This window comes from Chelonia mydas, chromosome 1 (genome assembly GCF_015237465.2).
Source record: "Chelonia mydas isolate rCheMyd1 chromosome 1, rCheMyd1.pri.v2, whole genome shotgun sequence".
Taxonomy (NCBI): domain Eukaryota; kingdom Metazoa; phylum Chordata; order Testudines; family Cheloniidae; genus Chelonia; species Chelonia mydas.
The window spans coordinates 149,378,908-149,404,245 of record NC_057849.1 but is presented as its reverse complement, the minus strand read 5'-3'; the positions used below and the strand labels follow the sequence as shown (position 1 = coordinate 149,404,245).

The 25,338-nt window shown below is 43.1% G+C and overlaps 1 protein-coding gene and 1 long non-coding RNA gene across 3 annotated transcripts in view; both read right to left on the bottom strand.

Moving 5' to 3' along the window:
- TSPAN7 (tetraspanin 7) overlaps positions 1 to 25,338 on the bottom strand; it is a 192,583-nt gene that overhangs the window by 73,271 nt on the left and 93,974 nt on the right. The window lies entirely within an intron of this gene.
- On the bottom strand, positions 520 to 20,660 carry LOC122464056. Its single transcript, XR_006287905.1, has 4 exons — positions 20,648 to 20,660; positions 14,922 to 14,926; positions 13,225 to 13,229; positions 520 to 671 (listed from the first exon to the last, which is right to left on the bottom strand). It is a non-coding gene; the product is annotated as an uncharacterized LOC122464056 (long non-coding RNA).

Here is a 25,338-nt window from a genome sequence, read left to right as displayed (position 1 = left end):
GCTTAGGGGAGGGGGCTTGGGGGAAGGGATCCCCCCTGCACTCACCAGCAGTGGCGGAAATGGAGCAGCCCGGCCCCAGCCCACTCCACTCCACCAGCTCCCAGCCACAGCACTTCACTTCCCGCCGCCGGTGAGAGCGGGGGGGCGTCCTTTCCCCAACCTCCCCGCACTCACCAGCGGCGGGAAGCGGAGCTCCGTGGCTGGGAGGTGGTGGAGCGGAGCGGGCTGGGGCTGCGTTGCTCCGCTTTCCACCGCTGCCAGTGAGTGCCTGTCAGGGGGCGGGGGGTGTGGAGAGGGGTCGGAGCAGTCAGGGGACAGGGAGCAGGGACGTTAGGTAGGGGGTGGGATCCTGGAGGGTGATTAGGGATGGAGGTCTCTGGAGGGGGCAGTCAGGGAACAAGGAGGGGGGGGGGCAAAGCAAGTTTGATATAACACGGTCTCACCTATAACGTGGTGAGATTTTTTGTCTCCCGAGAACTGCATTATATCAGGGTAGAGGTGTAGTTCTCAAACTTTTGTACTGGTGACCCCTTTTACATATGAAGCCTCTGAGTGCGACCTCCCTTATAAATTAAAAACACTTTTTTATGTATTTAACACCCTTATAAATGCTGGAGGCAAAGCAGGGTTTGGGGTGGAGATTGACAGCTCACGACACCCCATGTAATACCCTTGAGACCCCTTGAGGGGTCACGACCCCCAGTTTGAGATCCCCTAGCTTAACTACTCCAGCCCCAGTGTCAGGGTTCCTTGCCCACTCTGAACTCTAGGATACAGATGTGGGGACCCGCATGAAAGACCCCCTAAGCTTATTCTTACCAGCTTAGGTTAAAAACTTCCCCAAGGTACAAACTTTGCCTTGTCCTGGAACAGTATGCTGCCACCACCAAGTGTTTTAAACAAAGAAAAGGGAAAGAGCCCACCTGGAGACGTCTTCCCCCAAAATATCCCCCCAACCCTACACACACCCTTTCCTGGGGAGGCTTGAGACTAATATTCTAACCAATTGGTTCCAAAATCATCAAAGACCCAAACCCCTGGATCTTGGAACAATGGAAAAATCAGTCAGGTTCTTAAAAGGATTTTATAAAAAAAAAGGTAAAAATCATCTCTGTAAAATCAGGATGGAAAATACTTTACAGGGTATTCAGATTCAAAACACAGAGGATCCCCCCTCTGGGTAAAATCTTAAAGTTACAGAAAACAGGAATAAACCTCCCTCTTAAGACAGGGAAAATTCACATAAAACAAAAGATAAACTAATCCGCCTTGCCTGGCTTACCTATCCTGGTTGCAATATTGGAGACTTGGATTAGGATGGGTTGGAGAAGATGGATTTCTGTCTGGCCTCTCTCAGTCCCAAGAGAGAACAACCATGTAAACAAAGAGCACAAACAAAAGCCTTTCCCCCGCAAGACTTGAAAGTATCTTGTCCCCTTATTGGTCCTTTGGGTCAGGTGCCGGCCAGGTTAGCTGAGCTTCTTAACGCTTTACAGGTAACAGGATGTTGCCTCTGGCCAGGAGGGATTTTATAGCACTGTATATAGAAAGGTGGTTACCCTTCCCTTTATATTTATGACACCCCGTGAGCGGCAGTAGCTATGTTAGCGGGAAAAGCTCTCTACTGGCACTTAGCTTGGTGTAACTTAAGTCGCTTGAGGAGGCACGGCGTTTTCATACCCCCGAGTGACAAATTATACCACAATAAGTGCTAGTGTAGACCGGACCTACGAGGACCTGCCAGCAGGGAAGTTCCTTTTCAGTAGTTTAGCTGAATTGCTATCTATGTATTAAAGTCCCAGAAATGTTAATGGGATTTGCAAACATGTCAGTGAGAGAACAGACTCATACACGGTTAAGTATTTCACACTTTCAGTGCTTCTGTATAGAATGGCTGACAGTCTGCCTGAGAACGCTCCTTCCTCTTCTTGCGAGTCTAAGAGAAAAACACTGGCAACTGTCCACATCTGCAAACCAACAGCTGTATTTGGATATGAAGCAACCCTATCAGCAGGCAGTTACTCTCAGGATGAAAAGGTGACTGCACTCCAAGTTAGAGGGGTAGAAAGGTTAGGTAATGGTGGGGCAGCTACAGACAAGGGATCACATTAGGAGGAAAACTTCTCTCTCAACATGCTCCTAGCCCTGCAAAGTTTGGTATGGTATCACAGTGCTATTGTGATAATGGCCCAATAGCATCCCATTTTGTTTTAAAAACCCTCTCCAAAAGGACAAGCCGTCTCAACATCTGACATTCCGCATCTACAAATATTATTTCAGACAGTTTATAATCTGTATTTAAAAGAGCAATTTTCCGTTGCAGCCACAGAAAAAAATAAGTGCGTGGTCTCTATCTCTCTAAATCCCTGGCACAAAGGCCACCCAATGCAAAATTTCAAGTCCCTGCTTCAAAGCATGGAGGTGCTAAAATTTCTTGAAGAAAAGGTTGCCAGAGGTGGGTGGGTGGGTGGGTGTGTGTGTGTGTGTGTGTGTGTGTGTGTGTGTGTGTGTGTGTGTGGAGACTGATAGTTAGCATGGAAAATGTCAGCCTAAATGGTTAAAGTTTGGCAAAGTTATTAGCAACTGTAAACGAGGTGTTATAATGGAAAGTGTTGGGCAGCACATAACAGCTACAAGCCCTACAAGCTCCACTAATAATACACAAAATATACAACTCAAACTCCCTTTAAAGAAGAGTCAGGTATGCTTGGACAGCAGTAAACAGCCACCTATAAGCTTTATATCTATCTCAGGTTATCAGAGAGACCAATTCACACCTTTTAGCTCATCAGAGGCGCCAACTCCGTGGGTGCTCCAGGGCTGGAGCCCCCCCGAAAAAAAATAGTGGATGCTCAGCACCCACCAGCTTTTCGGCGGCAGGTGCTGGGGGGAAGGGTGGAGCAGGGGCAGAGCAGGGGCGGACCGAGGGTGGGGCCTTGGAGGAAGGGGTAGAGCATCCACCCAGAAAAATGAAAGTCAGAGCTGTGTAGCTCATTGCAACAAATTCATCTGGGATGCTAGTTACATAGGTTCCCAGGTTAGACCTCTAGGAATCAATACCAACTTTAAAACCCACACTTTCAAATTAACAGCTATGCAAAATATTCTGCTTTAATTTTAGACATAGCTCAATCAAGTAAGTGTTATGTGCAGGTATAGAAAAAGCTGTCCAGTTACATAGTCTTTGCAGTATTCAAGATTTTTCTAATAATAGAATAGAAATTTCTTAGGACAAAGGAAAGATGGGGGGACAGAAGTAATACTGACTCTGTAAAATTACACTAATTTATCAGAAATAATTATGACAACAGCCATTACTCTATGTCATTTGAAAAGCCCTTAGGAAAAGTCCATGAATAAAAACATTACGTTACCAAGTAAAGGGGATTATTATGGAAATCCTTAATGGTGTTGGGAAAAAGGTAGGAAGGATCATTCGCTCAGCATTAAAAGACAAAACAGGAAACATGGTATGCATTACAAGGGCAAAGTTAAGGTTGTCTGTGTGTTGCATTTCTATCTGATCATGTCACTTATTAAAAGGCTTGAATAAACATTGTGTATTCCATATATTGTTGGCTGTCAGTTGTATATTCAGCAGGACTTAACTGTTGATTCCTGGATTTTTATGTTTGTGATCTTGGCTGCTTATCTTGAGCAGCTTTAACTGTTACACAGCCTACTGTTTTTGGCTTTACGAATTAGGGGTAAAAATTTCTAAAGTTCACAAGCGACTTTTGTGCCTAAACCCCATTTGCCTTTTATGGGACTTAGATGCCCAAATCACTTGATTCTTTTGAAAGTTTCATCCTATACACACAGAATATGGCTGCATTAAAAAGTCAACATTTCACAACACTTGCCACATAATCGTCTCCAATATTCCACAAGGTATTTCCTATTCTAAGCAAAGGGAATGCTGCAATATCTCAGACAGGCTGTGCATCAATCCTGCTCCAGGATTTAGTCACACAGCTCCCCTTGAAATTAATTAAATCACCTAGTCAGTTTTGAAAATCTCAGCCCAGCTGCTTTCCACCACCTGAAAAGTGCTCCACCAGTCTATGGATGCAGCAGTTTTCACTATCACCTGTGGACCACTAATATTCCCTGAAGAACCATCAAAAGGTCCAGGAAGCTGCTTCTGTCACAGCACTGAAGGATCTATCACCTTTCAAGCAATAATACTTCCTGCTAGTTGTAGCCCAGTCCAGGATCTGCCCTCTACAAACTCTCGTGTGCAGTCCTCATGGCTGAATTGCCCTACTTTCATTCAAGGTATATTTGCTATAAGTTCTTTAACAGCTGACACATTAAAAATGGATTGTGGGTATGAGGATCATCTTCAAACAACCTTACCAAACTTATTTTCAATTTGCCTCCTTAGTATTGTCCTCTTCCATGGAACCAAGCACTGTACATTGCTGTAGGCAAGACGTGGGACTGAAAAGGATGACTCAGAAAGAGTGATCAATCCAAAAGAGTAATTCACTCTTTGCACTGAAGGTTTGAGAATCATTGCATTTGTACTAGGCCTGGCATGTCATGATATCAGACGATGACTCATTTAATTTTTTTTTTTTATTACCTCATTAGAATCAACCAGTTCTTAAAATAAAATTGGCATACGAGTTAACCAAATACATTTTCAATCAAAACAAACAATGCTGTTTATTTTTATTTATTTATTTTAGGAGGAGGACAAAACATTGTTTTATTTTAGTCAAATCACACCACTTTTCTTTTTTAAACTGTTGTCAAAGTGTACCTACAATTTTCAATTACAGATCCTCTTTTTTGAAGGTTTGCTGGGAACATTACAACTTGCCTCCTTCGAACAGCTGAAATAATCCCGCACTAGTATTCCAATTTTAAAAAAAAAAAAATCCATTCCAGCAAATAGTAAGAATACATGAAGTTACAGTCAACCAGACAGTTAAAAGGACAGCCATGGAGTCTTCAACAGTTTATTAGAAAGAATGAAGACATTTTTAAAAAAATCCCCTCTGCTCTTAACACAGATTGAGGTTTTTTCAGTCTTGTAATAAACTGGTCAACCAAATGCAATTTTGGGTTGCATTAACAGAAGCATAGCATGCAAGTCCCAGGAGGTGATCGTACAGCTCTACTCAGCGTTGGTTAGGCCTCAGCTGAAGTACTGTGTCCAATTTGGTCACCACTGTATAGAAAGAATGTAGAGAACATGGAAAGGATCCAGAGGCAAGCGACAAAGATCATCAAAAGCATGGAATGAAAGCCATATGAGCAAAGGCTGAAGGAATTGGGTATGTTTAGTTTGGAAAAGAGGAGATTAAGTGGGGACGTATAGTGGTCTTCAAATACTTGAAAGGCTGCCATTAAAAAGATGGAGAAAAGTAGTTCTCTCTTGCCACAGAAGGCAGGACAAGAGGCAGTGGGTTCAAACTACAGCACAGCAGATTTAGATTGAATCACAGGAAAAATTTCCTAACTGTAAGAACAGTAGGACACTGGAACAGACTGTCTAGGAAGGTTGTGGAATCTGCTTCACTGTTGGTTTTCAAGAGGAGGCTGGATCACCATCTGTCCTGGACGGGCGGCGGGTATCGTAGGCACAGGAAGGTGTTGCCTTCCCAAACAACCTGACGCTCCTTCTTCCCCGCCACCCATGCTCCATCCCCAGGCCCCATCCTGCCTGCTGTTCCCTGGGGCAGGCAGGCTGGGGGCCATGATGCGCCCTGGGGCCACACCGCACCAGGCCACCCATCCTCCTGGCGCTGGGGCCGGGGCCGCGCCACCTGCCTAGTGCTGGGACATTGGGGTCAGGCCCAGTGGCGTGGCCCGGGGAGGCTGGGGCATGCCAGCCAGGGGTCAGGCCGGGCGGCGTGACCCGGGGCCATATTGCCCGGCTCTCTGGTGCTCCGGGGTCTGGGGGCGCTAGCCTGGGGCATTAGCCAGCGGCCACAGTGTGTGTGGGGGGGTGTGGGGGGCTGGGGGCGCTGGGCAGGGGCCAGCAGCCACAGTGGGGGCTGGGCTCTGGTGGGTGTGGAAGGGGCGAGGCCTCGGGTGGAATGGGCAGGGCTGGGGGCTAGCGTCCCCAAGGCAGGGGTTCACCCACCACCCATGGTCCTGGATGGTTTAGGCACAATGAATCCTGCATCTTGGCAGGGGGTTAGACTAGATGATCCTTGTGCTCCCTTCTAACCCTATGATTCTATCAAAAAAAGCAGACAAACCATCAGATGGATTTCCTTCTTTTTTAAACTAGAACTAAGAACGAACTATAGTTCTGCTAGGGGACACCACACTTTTTGTTCCAATTTAGATTTTTCTTCAAGTTTAAATTCACCAATATTTTTTCTTCTTACAATTCTTTAATACAAACTAATATAATACATCTCTAAAATAGATCACATTTTCCCAAAAGGTTTTCACTTATTTAGCAAATATAGCACAGGTCTGCATGTAAAAAAAAAAAAAAAAAAACTTTAAAAGGATGAACAGGTAGGCAAAAAAAAACCCTGTGCTCCTACAAGGAAGACAATGTTTATAATATCACATCTCCTACAAGATAACCTGAAGACTTTAGTAATTGCTCCCACATGTGTACGTGTATGCTAGAATGTATGCAGAATAGGTAGTCTGTATACTGCTGAAACCCGAAGAGTATTAACACAGCTAAAAGCAAGCTGTCAAGTCATGCAGTTTATACCAATTAAGATGGACATATTTTGGAATTCATCTGCTGGAGAATGCCCTCTCAATGCTGAGTATCCTTACTTTTGCAGCAACAGTGCTAAAATGAATTAAAAAAACAAAGATACACCCAAAAAATCAGCTACAGCTTTCACAGGACCCACCTTAATGAACTGAGACAAATTCAGCCTTTATTTACACCTATTCTACACAACGAGATTGAAGATAAGTACAACCACACTAGTAGTCAACCTGATAGGATCTAAAACATTTTTCACAGTCCTCTCCGAGATCATCATTAGAAATGACAGTGCCCTGGTGTGTGGGTGTGTGTCACACAATAAACGACTTTTCAAATAGGTACGAGAGGGCTATCCTGGTCTACTTCATACCTAAACCCCTGCTCTTCTGCAACTGGAAATCCGCAACTGGGTAGTCACCATGTTGGTGCTTGGCTGCGTTGACCATCCTTACCCTACAGCTGTGAAATCTGTTAAAAACAGAGAAGTATGAGGCTGACGCATTCAAAGCCCCAATCCTGCAAAGACTTACATACACACTTGAAGTTAAACACCCAAGTAGATGCCACTCAACCGAAGGGAACTACCCATGTGCTTAAAGATAAATACTGTACGTGCATGGAGTCTTTGCAGGATCAAGGCCCAAATATCTGATGCAGCTCTCCTCAACTAGAAAAAAGGAGATCAGGGAACAGGCTGTACCTTGCAACACTTGGTAAATCCAATTAGGGATGGCCTATATGGCAGCTCTATAACTAACATGACTAAGGCAAAATCCCAGCACCCAGTGCTAGTACACAAAGGAAGTAAACTAAGCACTATGTTACAGTACTTTCAGCTTCACTGGAAACAGGAATAATAAAAAGCCCATATTTGGGCTACCGCAGAAGAGAAATATGCCAAGGAAGCAATTTTGTTTTCAAGCTTCCACAGAAATGCTGCAATTAATGAAGAGCAAAAGATAAATATAACAAGTAGGCATTAAAAAACCATGTAATGTATTTTAGAACAGCAATGAATACTAATGCTTTAAACCATGTCTCCTGTTTAAAGATTAAAGAAAAAAATCACCTCTCCCTCAAAAAACAAGATTCAATTTTGAAGGGGAGACTGCTCAGTGGATAATCCAATATTAGTCTATTTACTGGCATTCAAAGATTTACCTTACTACCCTTCACGTTCACTTTAAGGCAATGTAATATTGGAAGCATTATACAAATAAAGTTTTACTCAGTTTGATATATGTTGTGAAATTCAAGTTTCTAGTATTGTTGCCTGTTATTCTTGCTGAAAGCTCCATCTATGATCTTAAGAGAGACTAGTTTTGTGCACCATCTTTCTTGGTCAATGCAAGGAAATGTATGACTGCATCAAATGAATGTATTAAAAGCTGTGCATAAGCAACGTTCATTCCTGGGGATTGTCACTTTCAGACCACACTTATAATACGCTATGTTACCTCATCAGCTTTTATCACACGGCAGTGATGGGCTGCACAAAGAGCAAGAGCGCTAAGTCTAGTTCAAGTTGGACTTAGGCCTGGCTCACAAAGCTGCCATCACAGCTGGTACTAGCTGATACTCATTGTTAGTCTTGGAAGACACACCAGAGACTGAATAGCAGGAACAGAGAATGAACTATTCAAGACTGCGGTACAATGGCATGGAAGCCTGGGGAATGTACAGAATATTATTTGCAAACAAAACCTATGTTTAGTGGCAGTTAAAGCTGCAGCACAACACATCCCATCCACCTAAAACCTTTTAGGCATGGGAAAAAAATTAAGGAAACAGACTTGTGCATTTCTTTCCACCTTCATACTGCCTTCAACACAGTCAATAACACAGTGCCGTGCTCTGTAAGACTTTCACTTCCATCTCCAAAAAGAAAAGGAGTACTTGTGGCACCTTAGAGACTAACAAATTTATTTGAGCATAAGCTTTCGTGAGCTACAGCTATGCTCAAATAAATTTGTTAGTCTCTAAGGTGCCACAAGTACTCCTTTTCTTTTGGCAAATACAGACTAACATGGCTGCTACTCTGAAACTTCCATCTCCAGTAGATACTCAGAAGCGATACATACCCCAATGAATCAAATTGCTAATACAAAACCTCAACAGTGACCTCATGCTTTTATATCAACTATATCAACAGATCCACAAATCTGACTCTCATTTTCCATGCATTTGGCATGTTATTCTGCGTTAACGCTGGTAAGGTCAGTCAGGGAGAAGAGGCGCTGCATCTTCCTGCGGATTACGGGGAGAAACTGCACCTAATGAGCAAGAGAGGCCTGACATGCCTCAGTAAATTCTTGGGCCAATAACATTTTATCTCCATTTAAAAGTTACTAAAGGAGATCAACCCTTTACATGTAGAAGAGATGACACAACCTGTCAGCTGGAGGGTGCTTCTGTGAAGGAGTCTGTCATCACGCCCTTCTTGAAACTGCTCTTTAGTCTCATGGACTTTCAGATACCGGATACAACCTGAAGAAGCTGCGGCAGTAGAGTGCACATAACGCATTACAACAGTGTGACATCCCCCGAGGTATAATCTGGACTGTTGAACTGCAGTGTCCCTTTAACTCTCCAGCCCAGGGTGCCTTTTACATGGCTTTGCTAATGACAAGGAGCCACTCCAGGCTCTGCTCACACACAGCCATTAGTACGTACAGTCCTTCTGAGCAAAGTTAAATGAATGCTTGCCCAGTTGCTCATGAACTACATACAAGGTGACACCAGCAAATTCTTAGCCCAGCCTTGTACTGCAAGAAATGTACGTATTGTGCTGTCAATGCAAGCTCATTAATGGTTTGTCATTTCGTCAAAGGAAATGATTACGCACCAGTCTTTGTTAATCTGAGTAGAGAGTCTCCAAACACTTCAACCCAAAACAGTAAAACAAGTGTATTAACTAGAGAAAGACAGATTTTCAAGTGATTATAAGTGATAAGTCATAAAGATCAGAATTGGTTACAAAAGAAATAAAAGATAAACATGGAAGCTATTTCCTAAGTTTTACCAAGGCTAATAGTTCTAAAAGCAAAACAGGTTGTTGTAGAACTGATCAATGAAATTGTTTTTAATTGTTCACTTTATATAAGTTCATAAGCAAAGTTTTATGAATGAAACAACATTCATTCATAAAACCGGTTACCCCAATAACTGGCTAATTGAGTTTCACTTTCAATTCAATTGCTGCTTAATTCACTGAAATTTACACTGTTTCAACATTGTAACTTCTGTTCACTGTTTGCCATTCCGTACACTTGTCCATATTGTAACTCAAACTCCATTTTAACTTGTCCCAAACTCCATTTTAAAATGCTCAGTCCATTTTTTAAAAGCTTGCTGCAACCTTCATTTTTGCAAAACCCTGCTGTAGTCTTATTAGTTTAGTTTAGATGTGTGAATGAGGTATGAATGGATGAAGGAATCAACCTCCAGCCCCGCCTGTCCTGATGAAATAAAGTGTAAACACCAACAGCTGAAGATGCAGATAACAGCCCTGACAAAGCAAGAAGAGTCCACCCTAAAAAGAAAAGAACAAAAGTACAATTGAAGAAACATCAAAGCCAGGTCCCAGGCTGAAAGTCATGTCTGCAATTGACGGGTGATCAATCACACCGAACCCAGAGGCAGCGTGACACAGCAAGACCTATCGACTCTGGATTCAAACTAAAGCCTACAAAAAGGATGGGTGAGACGGAAGACTTTGGAGGGTAACACTCTGCCGCCAACATGGAAGGGCATCGGTGCATGCCCAACAGAGACCCAGCTCTTCCTTGTGCCCAGCTTTCCTGGCTACTTAGCCGCGACAAGCTACGAACCCAAGCCACAGACTCAAGCTACATTCAGGACTGGTAACTATGATAACAACCTTGCAGAACCTGTGTGTGTGTGTGTGTGTGAATAAATATGAAATTGAATGGAATGTTATAGCTATAACTAACTGCTTACTATGATTCTTTCTGTATTCACAATAAATGTGGCATTTTGCTTTATCCCCTTTAATAAGATCCTGCTGGTTTTTATTTTATTAGTATAACATTGTCTCACTCAAAAGTTTTCAACAGTCTGTACAGGCTGAAAAATCCTCCAGGCCAGGACCACTCCCCCCCCCAGTTCCAAAAGCTTCCTTTTTAGTTTCAAGTGAACTTGCTGCCGTGAGTAGAGATGGGGGAGAAAAGGGGTGACCATGGGCCTTCCCCCCCAATTCTTTTATCCTGACCCTTTTCACTGGAAAAGTCCTTGCTGGGTCATGAGGTCAGGTAGTTCCATGGTGTGCATGAGCTGCCAACTATTCTTCAGGTGAATTGTAAATTTCTTGTTTGCAGCTCCCCTGTTGGTGAATCTCCGATTAAACAGGAAATGACCTTTTAACACCTAGCTGGCATGCCAGTGTGTCTTTGTCTTTGAGAAAATGGTCTGAGCGCATTACCTAGTACTACAGTACATTTCAGTAACAAACAGCAATGAGGTTCAGTAGATTATATGTTTTCAAGTGATACCTCACAAGGCATACTTTGTACAAAATATATCCTCACCATATAAAAGTGGTGAACATGGAGTACAGGGTGTCACAGCCAGCAGATGTGCCTATTGCTCTCTCCCTTCACTGGCAATATGAAGCATACCTTTCAACCTACAAACATGCCACTTGGGAAACCTGCAAGCATGACTGCTATCACCTTGGCCAACCCCAAGGACTGAACCAATGACTTAATGAGCTAAGAGCATGAGTTTTGACGGCTTGTGCTAAAAAGCCAGGCTCACAACCTTACAGCTGTCACAAACACACAGACTCAGATCCTTTGTGAATCAGGCACAGAGGGGGAAGCACAACTCACTGCTCAGTGGGTTACACAAGCACAATGTGACATGACTGAAAGTAAAGTACAAAATCTGTTTGAAGAAGTATTTCTAATTTATGAATCACATTACCACACCACTCCCCACACGCATGAGGAGCAGGGTTTGAGAACCCCTTGATCTTCAGCTTCCTAGCTGAGGTTTTTACTATTGGAGCTACGGGAACAATTACTAACTCCCTACTATACCAGCCACTGAAGGAGGGATTGTATTACACAACTGGGGTGGAGCGGAGGTTGAGCACCCCCCTGGGAACAGAGGAAGTCGGCACCTATGCTTCCCCCCCTTCCCCTAAGGAGTAAATGAAGACATTCTCACCACAGCTCATCAGCTCTCAACTTAAAATTCAGTGGCTTCACCTTGGTACACAAAATTACCCTTATGTCTGAAAAATTATAAAACACTTTCTAGATGAACACTCCTGGTGTATAACCGATATGGTAGGATCAGCACACTGGGAGCAATAATGAGGCCAAAGAACAGGTCTCAGAATGTTTCTGATTTCTTGCAAAAGGGTTACAAAGAAGAGTCAGACAATCCAGTGAAAAACTACCGAAACGGGGTGATTTTTGAACTCTTGTTCCTCTCTCTGTATCAACACATTTTTCATCAAACCACCATAAAAATTCAAATAGTGCTCAGGGTTTATTTTCCAGTAGTGATGACCTGCAGCTTTGCCACTCAAGTTTATGACTGTATGCAAGGTCTGAGTGAGGGTGGGTGAGCGTGTGTGTGTTGTGCGGATAGATTTTTGTCAGTTTGTGCATGTGGCAGATGAGAGTTGTGTGCTGTGGAGAGGGGCTGTGTGTGTTTGGGGTTATTGTGGGTGCTGGTTGTGGTGTTGTGTGGATGACTGTGTTGTGCTGGGGGATTTCGTGTTGATTTGTGCAGGTGGTGAATGAGAGGTTGTGCTGCAGTGAGGGGCTGTATGTGTTTGGGGTTACTTTGGGTGCTGGTTGGGTTGTTATGTGGGTGGTTTGAAGAACTGTGGCAGTTGGGCCAAATAATCCACCATCTGTGCAGGCTCCTGCATACAACCAATGAAATTGTTGGATGCAAATTAGCTGCAAAGTAAGAGTGGTGATTGGTTGAGTTACCTCTGACAGCCCAATGATCCAGGACTCTTGGCATGACATAGATACATGCCTTAGTGTCACACGGGTGTAATCTGTAATATCAAAATGGCTGAGAGCTGAAACATTGGACAGTAACAGACTGTGAATCCCATTGGTGACTGAACCTGGTGATATTCTGAACAGAGAGAGACCTCAACCATGTTTATAGTTGTTTCCATCGCTTCACTTGGACTCAGATATTCTAAGCGCTTCAGAGTGACACACAGAGTGACATTCCTGGAATCGCATATATTTTGTTTCTTTCCATTTCAATGAGATTATTACAAAATGAAGGTTTAAAGCACCTGCTAAAATTGAACTCTGTAACATGACCTTAACAATGGTGCATTTATCGCAGTAGAATGATTTTACAGTTTTATAGCATTTCATGTTTACAGCACTCTACAGACATTAACACATTAATCACTGCATCATCTCTGGGAGGTATCCCCATTTAATAAACAGATAAACTGATACAGAAAGGTGAAACGACTCACCTGAGGCCACAGAGTGAGCCAGCGACAGACCTGAGATCACAACTCAGGCTCTCCTGATTCCCAGCTCAGTGCTCATTCCTCTAGGCTACACTTCCACATTGCCAATGTTTGTGCTAAACCTGCTCTGTGCCAAAGGAGAAGACTTCAGTCTTCACATCTGTCAGCACAGAACCTTTCACGAGGATTAATTTCAAGATATATAATTTTTAAAAAAATTTCTCCCCTTCCCCCCCCAAAAAAGAAATTATTTCTGGAAGTGTGATTTCCTTCTACTCTCAGCCATATTACCCTCTATACATCTTCCCGCCTCCTCTCCCACACACGTGTCTGATTCAATCACATTAGTTCTAAAGTTTTGCACTCAATTCTTCTCATTGCATCCATGACAAATTTAAACTAGAGTAAAGAGACTGTTCAATGCCCTGCTCTTTCCACTAACAAAAAGAAAAACTATGGATGGGAGCTAGATTCAGATGAACAACCAAATGCCAGGGTAAGAAAATTTGTCCCACAGCTCAACCATTTTGGACAGATGGGGCCATTAAAAAATGTCATCTGTGAAAACTGGCGTCTAAGTGGCATAAACACACACAGGAAAATCAACACTGTAAAATGCTACGAACACAGTAACTGAGAGTTTGGCCTGCTACACTCAGAAGCTTGGGCTCAAAACAGTCCCAGAGGAGGCACAAGCCTCAATTCTGAGGCGGCCAGCAAAAGTAGGTTGAGTTTAATGTAGCAGGTTTGTTAACTTCTCCCACAGAAGATGCGTCGTCTTTCATCACAGAATAGTTTCTCTGGGCTCAGTGAGAGCCAGTCATAAAGGGTCACAAAAAACATTCAGGTTTGAAAACTCAGAAGAGGTCCAGGAAACCAAAATGATTTGTCATCACTAAAACCTTCTAGCACAGCATAAGTGTGACAAAATGGGAACTGGTCCTAGCTAGGACAGTCATTCCTTTTCTGTAAAAGGGACGAGTGCAGAAACCCAGCAGTATGCCTTCAGTAAAGCCAAGCTGAATGACCTATGTGGTTATGTAATGTTATGTGTTTACATTATACAACACATATAATAGGCAGTGGGATCCAAAAATACCATACGTTAATCGTAACATCCCATGAAGAATTTAAATGCACATAAACTGGGAAATGAGAAAGTTAAGAGTTCCCATAGTCAATTTAAACTGCACACATTGTACAAATACATTGGGCTACTAGCTACAGGTAAATGCAGACCAAAATTGAATGTGCACTATGGGCTTTTACAGAAACGTGGGCTTTTGCACATGCAAATACTGAAAGAATAGACATGTGAAGAACAGAAAGGCTGAATGAAGGAGGGACATGGAAAAGAATTTTAAACGAGCAAAAAAAGGGGTTGGAGAAAAAGGGGCAAGAAAAAATCAGAAAAAAAATGTTTTACCGAAGACCAATGGCTAAAATGTATCATTTTATGGGAGTAACTTTTTGGTGTTTTTTTTAACACTCAGAGAGATAAAGGGAAGCATTTTGGACAATCCCTGTCACCTTTCTGTCTCTCGTCTCCGGGCTGGGCTGCTGCGCCTCTCCATTCCCGTATTCTCCTCTTTGCAGGTCGTTAGGATGTAATCTTCAGGGCATGTCTGCTGGACATTTGGGACCTTTGGCTAAAAGTTCAGCTGCTAATGCTGGCCCATAATACAGGGGCAGTCTATGGATATTGATGGAGAGGCCCTCATGCCTTCCAAGGAGGAAAACTACACCCTCTGTTAGCCCTACTTCCACTAAGAAGCTCCTAGGAATTGGGGGTCCCAGTACAGTCCCCCACAGTTCAACCCTGCCTGACAAGTTAATGCCAGAGTTCTCTGCTCGGTTTTTATATACTGTTACACTCTTCCGCCACCGATTATTACTCCGTGAAATAGGGAGAAGGTGTTCCAACAGCAGGAAGCCAATTCAATTAGCAGTTTAGATTACTGGAAAATGATTTGGCATAATTTGGAAAGCCATCTCACAGCACTGCATTGTTTTAGAATTTGCTTACAAAGTAATTGCTTCCTCAGGCCTCTGAGATTTGGATACCTTCCTCATTTCATAGAAAAGATTGCTCACATTTTTCCTTATTAAAACATATTTTCCTAAATATTCTTCGTGCCCTTCCTCCAGTCTTCCTCACCATCACCAAAAGGGTTCATATTTAAAAACACACTGATTGAGAACCAACTAGGGACAGAGCTCTTCTTAACCTGCTGCTCACAAAACAGGGAAGAATTAGTAGGGGAAGCAAAAGTGGATGGGAACCTGGGAGGCAGTGACCATGAGATGGTCGAGTTCAGGATCCTGACACAAGGAAGAAAGGAGAGCAGCAGAATATGGACCCTGGACTTCAGAAAAGCAGACTTTGACTCCCTCAGGGAACTGATGGGCAGGATCCCCTGGGAGAATAATATGAGAGGGAAAGGAGTCCAGGAGAGCTGGCTGTATTTTAAAGAATCCTTACTGAGGTTACAGGAACAAATCATCCAGATGTGTAGAAAGAATAGTAAATATGGCAGGCGACCAGCTTGGCTTAACAGTGAAGTCCTTGCTGATCTTAAACACAAAAGAGAAGCTTACAAGAAGTGGAAGATTGGACAAATGACCAGGGAGGAGTATAAAAATATTGCTCAGGCATGCAGGAGTGAAATCAGGAAGGCCAACTCACACTTGGAGTGCAGCTAGCAAGAGATGTTAAGAGTTACAAGAAGGGTTTCTTCAGGTATGTTAGCAACAAGAAGAAAGTCAAGGAAAGTGTGGGCCCCTTACTGAATGGGGGAGGCAACCTAGTGACAAAGGATGTGGAAAAAGCTAATATATTCAATGCTTTTTTTGCCTCTGTCTTCATGAACAAGGTCAGCTCCCAGACTGGGCTGACTGGGCAGCACAGCATGGGGAGGAGGTGACCAGCCCTCTGTGGGGAAAGAAGTGGTTCGGGACTATCTAGAAAAGCTAGAAGAGCACAAGTCTATGGGGCCAGATGTGCTGCATCCGAGAGTGCTGAAGGAGTTGGCGGATGTGATTGCAGAGCTATTGGCCATTATCTTTGAAAACTCATGGCGATCGGGGGAAGTCCCGGACGACTGGAAAAAGGCTAATGTAGTGCCCATCTTTAAAAAAGGGATGGAGGATGATCCGGGGAACTACAGGCCAGTCAGCCTCACCTCAGTCCCTGGAAAAATCATGGAGCAGGTCCTCAAGGAATCAATTCTGAAGCACTTCGAGGAGAGGAAAGTGATCAGGAACAGTCAGCATGGATTCACCAAGGGCAAGTCATGCCTGACTAATCTAATTGCCTTCTATGATGAGATAACTGGCTCTGTGGATGAGGGGAAAGCGGTGGACGTGTTGTTCCTTGACTTTAGCAAAGCTTTTGATACTGTCTCCCACAGTATTCTTGCCAGCAAGTTAAAGAAGCATGGGCTGGATGAATGGACTAGAAGGTGGACAGAAAGCTGGCTAGATCATCTGGCTCAACAGGTAGTGATCAATGGCTCCATGTCTAGCTGGCAGCTGGTAACAAGTGTCGGTCCTGGGGCTGGTTTTGTTCAATATCTTCATAAATGATCTGGAGGATGGCGTGGACTGCACTCTCAGCAAGTCTGCAGATGACACTAAGCGGGGAGGAGTGGTAGATATGCTGGAGGGCAGGGATAGGATACAGAGGGCCCTAGACAAATTAGAGGATTGGGCCAAAAGAAATCTGATGAGGTTCAACAAAGACAAGTACAGAGTCCTACACTTAGGAAGGAAGAATCCCATGTACTGCTACAGACTAGTGACCGAGTGGCTAGGCAGCAGTTCTGCAGAAAAAGAGGTTACAGTGGACAAGAAGCTGGATATGAGTCAACAGTGTGCCCTTGTTGCCAAGAAGGCTAATGGCATTTTGGACTGTATAAGTAGAGGCATTGCCAGCAGATCAAGGGACTGTGATCATTCCCCTCTATTTGACATTGGTGAGGCCTCGTCTGGACTACTGTGTCCAGTGTTGGGCCCCACGCTACAAGAAGGACGTGGAAAAATTGGAAAGCATCCAGCCTAGGACAACAAAAATGATTAGGGGACTGGAACGCATGACTTATGAGGAGAGGCTGAGAGAACTGGGATTGTTTAGTCTGCGGAAGAGAAGAATGGGAGGAGGATTTGATAGCTGCTTTCAACTATCAGAAAGGGGGTTCCAAAGAGGATGGATCTAGACTGTTCTCAGTGGTAGCAGGTGACAGAACAAGGAGCAATGGTCTCAAGTTGCAGTAGGGGAGGTTTAGGTTGGATATTAGAAAAAACTTTTTCACTAGGAGGGTGGTGAAGCACTGGAATGTGTTACCTAGGGTGGTGGTGGAATCTCCTTCCTTTGAAGTTTTTAAGGTCAGGCTTGACAAAGCCCTGGCTGGGATGATTTAGTTGGGGATTGGTTCTGCTTTGAGCAGGGGGTTGGACTAGATGACCTCCTGAGGTCCCGTCCAACCCTCATATTCTATGATTCTATAAGACAGTTTAATTTTCTTTAAAATAAAAGAGCCATTACATGTGCTTTATTGAAGAATCACTGTATTTAGCTTATTGATTTCATAGGGGTGCACTGGTGTGGTATTAAAATACCACTTTAGAGGTATTAAAATGGTCTGAAGCCATGCTCCAGCTTAGCCCTCCACTGAAATATTGTCCCTCTCACAGGAATATTGTTAAGGCTCTCTTTCTCATATGCTGTAGGGACTGCACATGTAGGGCCAAACTATACCCGGATACATTCTGTCCTGTGCAAATCCACTGCAGTCAATGGAACTATAGAGCGTGTTAAGTCAGAACAAAATGTGGCCGATAGTTTGAAAGAATACTGCCTGGTCAATTTTGCCCCAAAATTTAGGTTTTTAAGGGTTTTAAGAAACAAATTCTGACAGATGCCAAGATCAATTTTTTCTAATTCAAATAAATTTAAATAAAACACATTCCCCTGCAGTGTCAGCAACCCAAACATTACAGTTTTTGCATTATTAGCAGAACAAAGCTGAAAGTGTAACTGATTAGAAACTGACAAGCCTATTTTCATTGTCCATGCTGACAAAATGCAGACAAAGTGAATTAGATTCTTAAAGTTGGTTCAGTCTTAATCTAGAGTGCCACCAGCTATGTGAAAAGAATCGAGGAGTACTTGTGGCACCTTATAGACTAACAAATTTATTTGGGCATAAGCTTTCGTGGGCTAAACCCACTTCATCAGATGCATGCAGTGGAAAATACAGTAGGAAGATTAGGTAGGTAGGTAGATAGATAGATAGATAAACATGAAAAAATGGGGGTTGCCATACCAACTCTAACGAGACTGATCAATTAAGGTGGGCTATCATCACCAGGAGAAAAAAAACTTTTGTAGTGATAATCAGGACGGCCCATTTCAAACAGTTGACAAGAAGGTGTGAGTAACAGTAGGGGAAAAATTAGCATGGGGAAATAGTTTTTACTTTGTGTAATGACCCATCCACTCCCAGTCTTTACTCAAGCCTTATTTAATGGCGTCCAGTTTGCAAATTAATTCCAGTTCTGCAGTTTCTCGTTGGAGTCTGTTTTTGAAGTTTTTTTGTTGAAAAATTGCAACTTTTAGGCCTGTAATTGAGTGTCCAGGGAGGCTGAAGTATTCTCTGACTGGTTTTTGAATGTTATAATTCTTGATGTCTGATTTGTGTCCATTTATTCTTTTGCATAGAGACTGTCCGGTTTGGCCAATGTAAATGGCAGAGGGGCATTGCTGGCACATATCACATTGGTAGATGTGCAGGTGAACGAGCCCCTCATGGTGTGGCTGATGTGATTAGGTCCTATGATGATGTCCCTTGAATAGATATGTGGACACAGCTGACAACGGGCTTTGTTGCAAGGATAGGTTCCTGGGTTAGTGTTTTTGCTGTGTGGTGTGTGGTTGCTGGTGAGTATTTGCTTAGGTTGGGGGATGTCTTTAAGCAAGGATTGGCCTGTCTCCCAAGATCTGTGAGAGTGAGGGATCATCCTTTAGAACACGAATGGCAAAAATCAGACCCTTAGCAAGAAACTATCTTTAATGTGTCATTTTTAATCTGAGGATGTCCCATTAAAAATAATCAATAGTAAAAATTTGCCTGTCAAAATTACAAGCCAAATATTTTAAAACAAATACTCAAGATGATGAGCATTAACTTTCAGGGAATGGTCAACTGTGTGCATCTGTAGCTACATCACCTATTATCTTTCAGTGGTGACAAAACAGTGTTTATTAGTTGAAACAGAAGTAGGTTTTTTTAAACAGAAGCGATTTTTCAGTTTAGCTTAAATTACTATCAATTTTCATATGTGAGTTCAACAAAAGGAACATGCAATAAGGATTTGATATACATAGATTCAGGCATTATTAACTATTAGCCACCAAGTTTAGTACTCTTGTAAACTGTGCTCAGATTACACAGCTTTGAGTATCTATGACAACTTTTAGACATCAAAGTTGTAGAAGAAGGATTCTCATGCTAAGGTGCAAGAGTTAGCTGTCACAAACCGGACATGGGCACGTTGACCTAGCAGGTAGGATCAGGAGTCAGGCCTGCAGGTAGGAGAAGGAGTAGGACCTGGTGGTTGGAGGAGGAGTCAGAGTTGGGAGTCAGGCCAGGCGTCCGAGCCAGAGCCAGAGCTAGAAACCAAAAGTTGAGCCTAAAACTGGAACCACAATCAGGAATCAGAGATGGAGTCTGAAGGAGGGAACAAAAGCGGTGTCTGTTGTAGCACCAGGCCAAATTCTGCCAAGTTGCTCATACAGCTTCCTGGAACTCCCTCCATGCTTAAATAGCATGCCTAGACCAATCAGAAGCCACAGGAGTTGATGCCAATCAGGTTTTCACTTCCTGTGTTGCTTAGTCCCCCCATGGTTTATATTGCATTGATCACAGCTCTGCCAGGTGGCAGTGTGGACAAATTATTCACCTAGAGCCCTGCAAACTCACGTTCTAGTGCTCTGAATCCTTGCAGTCAAAAATGCTATTGAACATGCATTAAGACAGCAAGTTCTAACCTTTTCAGTCTTGTTCCTGGGAGACCTGTGTTGGGTTGCCAGGTGTCCGGTTTTCGACTGGAATGTCCAGTCGAAAAGGGACCCTGCTGACCAGGCCGTTAAAAGTCCGGTCAGCGGCACAATGGGGCTAAGTCAGGCTCCCTGGCTCCACGTGCCTCCCAGAGGCAGCCGGTATGTCCCTGCGGCCCCTAGGCAGAGGGCGAGGCCAGGGAGGCTCCACACGTTGCCCCCACCCTGAGTGCTGGCTCCGCAGCTCCCACTGGCTGAGAACCTTGGCCAGTGGGAGCTGTGGGGACAGTGCCTGTGGACGTGGGTGGCACATGGAACCTCCCTCTCCTGCACCACAACCCCCTCATCCTTGGCCCCACCTCAGAGCCTGCACCCCCAGCTGGAGCCCTCCCTCCCCCCACAGTACCCGCACCCCAACCCCCTGTCCCAGTCCTGAGCCCCCCAAGACACTCCAACCCCTCATCCTTGGCTCCACTTCAGAGCCTTCATCCCTAGCCCAGAGCCCCCTCCCTCATCCTGAACCCCTCATTTCTGGCCCCACCTCAGAGCCTGCACCTCCAGCTGGAGCCCTCACCCCGGCCTCACAGCCCAACTCCCTGCCCCAGCCTGGAGCCTCTCCCACATCCCAAACCCCTCATCCATGGCTTCACCCCAGAGCTCGCACCCAGCTTGAGCCTTCAGCTCCTCTTGCACCCCAAATGAATGAGTGAGCGAGGGTGGGGGAGAGCGAATGATGGAGGGGTGTGTGTGGAGTGAGTGGGGGCAGTGCTCAGGGGCGGGGCAAGGTTGTTTGGTTTTCTGCAATCAGAAAGTTGGCAACCCTAGACCTGTGGCCCTCACCAGACAGTACCGCTCAGACTAGACCAAGGACCTCCTCAGGCCAAACGTGTCAGGAGCAACTCCACTCTATTTTGCTTGCAGCCATGGTCAAAGAGACACCGCACAAATCCTTTAGATGACCTCTTCAGTTGAAATCACAGACTCTTCTGTTTAGAGTCATGGTGGCCTACACTAGGCCTCCCCTAGCCTCAAAATGGTTCATACACACACCGGAGCAAGGAAGGTCAAAGGTTATTTACCAGGCCTGCTCCAACTCCTCTTTCCTAATCTTGGGTTCTTATGTGGCTCTGAGGAATAACCAGGATGAAAATTAGAGCTAGCAGGAAAATGAAATTTTGCCATCAGGAAATAATTGTTTTCCTATAAGAAAATTTTAAAAATTAAGGAAGTGTAAAAAGTGGGGGGGTTCCATCAGAAAAAGTCAAAGTGTTACTTTTACTCACCTAAACAGAGAGAGTGCTAAAAACTGAAAGTATTATATCCCCTTTCTCCCCACCCACACTTTTGGAGAAAAAAATTTAAATCAGAAAAGGAGGGCATTTTCCCACAATTTTGAAACTAAACAGTTTGAAAATACAAAAATATCTCAAAAGATTTTCTCTGAATTATTTGTTTTGAAATATTTTTGAAAAAACAAAACACAAAAACCCCCATTTCTTCATGCAACCACATTTTTCAACCAAAAAAATACCTTTATTATCAAAAAATGTTGTCCAGGTCTAGTTAAAATATATTTATAGTTTTACTGGCAGAGTTCAACAGGCTCACATGCTATCATGAAACAATACTCTCAAAATATTGTTGCAACTTATTACATCGGTATCTAAGTTGCATGCTTACTTTGCTTAAGGCATCTGTAAAATAAGTGAAGCTGAATACTTTTTAAAAATACAGAATAACTATTTGATGTTAAAGGATAATACCAAGGTATTCCATTATAGGTTTTTTTCACTACAGTTTAGCAAACAAAATTTATTTTCATATTACAGTACCATTCAGGTATATCTTAATAAACTGTAGCTAGATCAGTACACAGAAGATAGGTTGAAAAAACTGACCTGCAAAATGTACTTTCCACCATGGTGAATGGAAAGCACTTTGTGGAAAGACATCAATTTCTGCCAAACTTAAACTTTTATACTTTAAAAAAAAAAATTGAGTTTCTAGCCCTTCTGTCTGGAAAGAAAACCCACCAAATGTGGATTAAATATAAACCAACTTCCTGTTTATTATATACTTATTAGCAATAATCAAATATGGAAGATGGAGCCCCCAATCTCAACTCAAAGACAGCACCTTGGTAGAAATCCCAGCACCCTCCTTCATGCTCAGCACCTGGGGAATGCTAGGAAGCAGGGTTTTCTATTCCAATTTTGCACTGGACCTCAACTAATGCCTTGCCTTCCCTCCCCACTTCATCATCTTTTCAGCCTATTCTGGCTTATAAGTTTAGTACTCTACCTAGTAGATGTCTGGTAAATTTCCAACTTCTGGCTCAGGGATCCAAAAGCATACAGCCCATGGACTGAATCCAATGTATATGACATGAACAGATTCTTCAGAATCTAAGTTTTTATTTTTTCTAAAGTAAGTTTCTAGCCCCTAGCTGCAGATATAATCTTCCAAATGTAATCAGTGTAAACCTATGTTATGATGTCTCTCTGAGCTTGCAGACAGACTGAAATAATGATTCAGAGATGTGAATTCCTACGTCCCCTATTAATCTCACTCCAGGAGGATGGGGAAGGAAGAGAAACAAAGGGCAGAAATAGTGGTGGGCCTCAGAGGGAAAATCCACTTCCCTTGAGTAGGCCATGCAACACTGAGGCACTGAACAAATAATAACTAGATGTTTAGTTACTGCATAAAGGTCATATTCTCCCTTTAAACTCCTACTGAGTTCAGCAGGCCTACCTCAAACAGACTTCTGCTTCTCACTTCAGAACTCCCAGAATGCCATGAGTACTGCAAATATGCATTCACCAAATACTAGCCACCAGGTGACACTTTAATAACCTTATCACGGTGGTTATGTAAACGTGTTTATATATCTAAGGGGATTTTCAAAAGCACCTAGGTATCTAAATATCTTTAAAAATCTGGTCCCACAGCAACATTACACATTTCTGAATATTCTCAAACTTATATTAGTTTGTATGTTTTCTTTCATTTGGAAAATATTAGCAATCCCTTTCCTCACATCCACCGGCCTGTATTCATATTTCATTTAATTATTTTAGGATACTATGCCAAAATAGTCAATCTTTCAAGCCTCCATTCTTATAACATATAGACAATTAACTTAAGATGAATTTTTAGTACAGATGTATTATGGGAAACACCAGAGTGGACTTCTACTGGACCAAATATACCCATTAAAAACACACTGCAAAGAACATAAAATCATTGACATTTTGACCCCCAGGCCTTCAGGAATAATCTGTACTTCCTGCTCACAAAACACTGGGTGGGTGTTGAGCAGATTTTGACCAGATGGCTGGGGAGCATCCTTTTTGGCACTGAGCCATCATATTGTTTTCTAATAGTTGTTTTTAAAATTTTTACAGACTTATAATCCATGCTTGCTGGAAACTCAAACACATAAATAAAAATAAGATGACATTACAGTAATGAGAGGTTATTCTGTATCACAGTTTTGTCTTGTCATTGTTCCATTACCACCCATGAGCCAATGCAACATTCCCCTTTGTCCCCCCAGATTACTACTGCGAACGAGAGGCTTGACATATGGTTTTCCATGATGTAATATCAAAAAAATACATGTTGCATGTTTCTATGAGAGCTAATATTAACATGCCTTTTCTAGCTGTGGAGCTATAAAATTGCAGTGTAGATGTTTGGGTTCGGACTGGAGCCCAGGCTCTGGGACCCTGCAAGCGGGGAGGGCTCCAGAGCTCAGGCTCCAGCCCTCACCCGAAATGTCTACACTGCAATTGTATAGCCCTGCAGCCCGAGGCCCACAAGCCCAAGTCAGTGGCGGGTGTTTTGTTGCAATGTAGGCATACCTTAAGAGAGTCGATTATTGTAAGTTAACACATATATTTTTATATATTCTAATTCTATATATAAGGTCTATACAGACATTAGAGCAGCCAGATGTCCAGAAATGTATATTTAATCTCTAAATCTGGCTAAACCACTGCTACTGTATAGTATTCTATCATCTAGTCCCCTTGCCTCATTTTTAAAGCCATTATTCACTCCATAGCTTTTCATTATCTTCCCCTTAACTCAGTGTGATCAGTTAAGTTCCAGTACATGAACACATTCTCCATAAGAATGGAAAATCTAGCATAGCCAAATCACTGGCTGGTATTTACATGTAAAGCAGTAAATCTTATAAGAAGAAAATTAAAACTACATCAATTCATACTTTGCATTAACTGGATCAGACATCTCCCTTCCCCCAAAAGCTTAACTGATGGCAGTAACATTTAATCTCTTTTGCTGATGAATGCTTATTTCATTGGGCTCAGTGTACTGTTCCTCGAAGTTTCTCAATTATTAAATATCTTTTGCCTGGTTGGTTTTAGGCTTAAATTCAAGTCAATAATAATTGAATACAATGCAATTATTACATGCAAGTCTGAACCAAGTTTAACTATTTAACATACGTACTACAGCAAATACAATTTATATTTGAGCAAAAGTAATCGGGATAGAATTTTCCTCCATTACTTCAGTGCAAAAATAAAAGTGGGAGAGGGGTGTGGGCAGGTTCCACACAGGGCAATGGCTGCAGAAGAGGGGCCTGCCTACAGCTCCAGCAGATCTCTTGACCTCTGCTTCCAATCGCCGAAATTAGAGAACAACAGAGAGCCCCAAAGTGCAGGTGCCACATCAGTGACATCCATGTTTTTGCTGTGGATGCTGGCTCCCAAAAATCTGAAGAAAAAAAATGGAAAACCCCAACTTTCCCCATCATTAAAGTGAAAAAATATTTCACAATAGCAGTAAATTCTGGCCTTATGAGTTGAGTTAGAACACAAGTAGGCCATCAGATGCCTTCAGCTTCCCCTCAAGGACATGGTACTATCCCTACTCATCCTCACTGGACTGACAAAGGTCAATGTTTTGGGCCTCGTCTCTTAAAAACTGAATAGGGTGCTGCGGAGTGAGGTCCTATAGCAATATTCTGTGAGCTAGTTGGGCACTTGGTGGTGGCCCGCAGCTACTCAAGCTCAGAGGCGACCCATGCCTGCCGATATTGCCGATAGTGCGGGGGCAGAGTGAGGGCAGCCA